At 38.7% G+C, this 3,920-nt stretch overlaps 1 long non-coding RNA gene across 1 annotated transcript; it reads left to right on the top strand.

Annotated features, from left to right (window-relative positions):
* Positions 1-414: 414 nt before the first annotated feature.
* LOC104954800 (uncharacterized) lies at positions 415-3,649 on the top strand. Its single transcript, XR_799388.1, has 3 exons — positions 415-603; positions 2,666-2,733; positions 3,153-3,649. It is a non-coding gene; the product is annotated as an uncharacterized lncRNA (long non-coding RNA).
* Positions 3,650-3,920: the final 271 nt, after the last annotated feature.

Here is a 3,920-nt window from a genome sequence, read left to right as displayed (position 1 = left end):
AGGAAACCCGCCAGTTAAAGGAGACAAAGCTGCTGTTTGAGGCTTTCCAACAGGACAACACAGAGGGTCCGAGAAAACACCGGAAACCACCTACTTCGCCGACGAAAGGTCACGTCTACCCTTCTGTGCTGGAGCGCACACGTAGCATGAGGTTGCTGTCTCTGAAAAGTTGCCTTGTATCCAGATCAACTTCCCTCAGACTGCTTCAAGACATTGAGAAAAGTCCTGACATCTCCAGATCGCTGAGTTCAACAGAAGGTTCTCTAGACAAAAAATGCTTATGGTCTTTCACAAAACAAGACCTGAAGGCAAGCCAGTACAGATCGATGGACTCCATAAACAAAGATGTCTTTACATGCGATGTAGGTGCTAGGGGTAAAACTCTGGATGGAAATACAAAACAAGAATCTCCAATCCTTAAACATAACCCTTTCTTCAAGTTGCGTCCAGCTCTCGCTCTGAAGCCAGAAGTATTGAAAGAAATCCGGGAAGCCAAAGAAAGAGAGGAAGAGCTGCGCAGACAGAGATGCACTTTGTACGGAGAAAACGGGAAAAGTAATGAAAACGAAGAAAAATCACGATTCGAAGCAATGCTCGCACCAGGTAAGTCTGCATGGTCTCTGTCATGCAATGGTAGAATTGTACTGCATTTGAGGACAATTAGGAGGTACTTACACTCGAGTATTTCCATGTTATGTCACTTTACATTTTTTGCTTCAATACTTTTCAGAGGCACAATCCAGTAGAATAAATAATATACTTCTCAAATGGTTACTTTTACTAATTTATCAAAAATATAAGTACTTTTGTTCCTTCCGATTCCCCTGTACTTTTAACAAAATGACTTTAATTTCTACTTTTTCCATGACTTTGTTTCTTATTTGACTTTAGTTTCTGCTGATTTCTTCCATCTCAAATTATAAGTATTCTGTGTGCGACTGCATGCACCATAGAGGTTAATTTGCACATTAATTACACAATCTCCAAAGTTATTATACATTTCAGTGACAATCTGTTCATTTGGATAAACATTACTGACGACGCTTAGAGAAAAATAAATGGAAAGTAATAAAAGATTCATGGATCATTTCCATCAGACTGCTAGGATGCATCACTATGTCCGATAAGAGTCATTTAGATCTTTATTTATTCCACATCCCGGCCTTCTGACACTCAGTCTGAGCACTTTAATGAATGCCTCTCCACATTAGCATCACATAGTGTTATCTAAGCAGTCTTATCGACAACTTAGTGTCAACCCTGTCTCAAGCGGTTAAGGGCGAATCACTCCAACAGCCGTCTGATCTGAGTCAGCAAATGCCAGTGGGCTGAGTGACAACATGAAGGCGACTATCTGCACCTCAGCTTGAGCCTAAGGGCAGATATGGTCCTGTTATAACGTTGTGTAAATACCAATGACTTCAGACATTTGATAGGTCTTGTTGAAAGTATGTACGGTTTGTGTGAATGTATTTTGTTGACGTCTGATGTTGTTTCCTATATGCATAGCAGCAGAGCTTCGGGCCGCGACAAAACAGTGCAGCCAGCCAAGGAGTGTGTCATTATGTAGCACCATGTTACTATTTTCATGGTAATGATGTGTGGGGTTGAGGTGAAGAAGATGAAGCTACGTGGTGTGACAACATCATAATATGTCTGGGAGTAAAACTGGGATAAACTGGAGGAAGTGACTCGTTCTAAAGGTTGAATAAGCTGTAGTGTGTTACCCTAACCAGTCATGACACAAAACAGTATGATAATGTGTCACCCAGACACTGATATATTCACAGAGGACAGTTTTGACACTTCAATGAAGATATAACCTTCATAGGTTAAAATATACAGTGAATGTTTAATCTTGTCCCATCAAAGCCTTTTAACTGTCAAAACAGAATCTGATTTAGCATGCTAGTACGAACCTAAAATATTTAAATTGAGGCTGAACTTGGCCCCCACCACTGCTGTTGATATTCCTGTCAAGTTCTCTTTTTGCTTCCAACAAAAACTATTTATAAGGTTTTTCTAGTCGGCATTCAGCGATTTTGTCTGGTAAAATGTCAACCATAGTTAGATAGTTAGCTAACTGAGCTAACGTTAGCTAAATAATTTTCTCTGTTTAGCATATCTACAAATGCTACATAGCGCAACATCATGCTAAAAGACTTGCTAACATGCAAAGTCTTGCATTTCAAACAATTTTGCCAGTTATTTGTTGATGTAGTTGTGGAGATATTGTTTGGCTTAGTATTACAAGTTTGATGCTAATTACAGGTTAAATGCTTTGTAACACAACATAAGATGAGACCTTTATGCTACATCTTTTCAACATAAGCCTGTTTAGCTGCTTATCCTACTAGCAAGCTGTCAGAGGTTGTTTTAGTTTACAAGGATTTAAGATGAGGACTAACCTTGTGTTTTGACAATGTAATCCATCTCAGAGGATGAGTATGGCTCAGTATTCTGGAGCGTAAACTTTCCCAAATCCAATAGAGCAGGGCAACACAGTAAGCACCAGTAAGCTAGTTAGCCGGATATGCTAACGTTGTTGTTTACGTTAGAGCATACAGACCAAAAAGGATTAACCTGGTTACTTTTATGAAATCCTGAATGGTTCAATGGAAAACTGTAATATATCCTGCTTCTTTTCTATCTTTCGGTTCTTTAGTTATCAGGAAACAGTCCAGTCGGAAACTGGAACGAGTTTGGCCGCCGCCGTCCAAGAAATCTGAACAGGTGAAGTGACATAAAAAAAATATTTTTATGTAATCTTCTTTCTTGTTTTCTTTGTCAAATTTAGCGTACACCAACCACTGGCAAGAAAACAGTGTGACATGATGTAATGTTGTCACTAATTCAGGGTCACACTACAGGATGGATTATCCTTAGAAAACACTATAAGTAGGACTACAAAAGCTGAAGTTATCTCACGATAGAAAGTCAGGTTTCATTTCATTTCCAATGTGTTATTCTAGGATCATGAGGTATTTCATCTGAATACAAGATGACTTTACATTGGAAGTATTCCCAAATGCTTTTTGTTTTACAAATGCCTGGATTACTATAAGTGGTTCTGAAATGTATCTCAAATTCAGAGGATCAAGAAAAAGGGAGCTAATCTCCAACTCTAAATCCTGCTCTGTTTTATCTCCCAGCAGGAGGCAAAAGTTCAAAGAGCAGGAGGTCAGAAAACTCTGTGGCAACGCTGGGAGGCCGGCCTGATCAACGGGAAGCCGTCAAAGGAAAATAACTGACAACCAGATGTCTTCGAGTCTACAAAGATCAAAAATAAATGTCAATAAGCTACGATGCTAGAGCTGCATATGTGCAAGATTAATCAGCATTTGCAGAATCATGAAGGTAGTTTCAGTTTCTGGCTGTTCTTACTCTGCTTTGTATCTGTGTCCAAATACTTTTTGTGATTTATTTAAACACTGTTAATCAGCATGTAAATAAAGCTTAAGTATCATTCTCCATCATGTTTATGTTTATGTAAATGATACATGTCTATTAACTGTAGTCATACTGTTTATGGGAAGACAAATCTCCACTTACAGTTGGCTACAGACTCACGTTTCTTTCTCCACAAGATCTAAATGCAAATTTCAACTGTATTTCTTTCTTTGGATTGATAATAAATTAAAAGGATAGACTCGAGTGAAAAATTGGGTTCCAAGTTTTACACATTTGTTCAACATTTTGACGTTTCTTTTCACAAATGTTCCCTTTCTGGCGGTTCATTAACGCACATTCTTTCGTGCGTGGGTGCAGATTACCTCTCATCTGTCAGGCAGGTGCGGGTATTAAAAAGCCATTACTACTACTCAGCCTGTACTAACAGTTGTATAACAGCCTCTTTGGTTGTGAAAGGAGCTCTTTAAAGTCTGGAAATAAAACCCAAATGAATGAACCAACGATTGTTA

This window comes from Notothenia coriiceps, unplaced genomic scaffold (genome assembly GCF_000735185.1).
Source record: "Notothenia coriiceps isolate Sejong01 unplaced genomic scaffold, NC01 NC01_scaffold00023917, whole genome shotgun sequence".
In the NCBI taxonomy this organism is placed as follows: Eukaryota; Metazoa; Chordata; class Actinopteri; order Perciformes; family Nototheniidae; genus Notothenia; species Notothenia coriiceps.
Note: the sequence above shows the minus strand (reverse complement) of the source record. Positions and strands in the feature narration are given on the sequence as shown.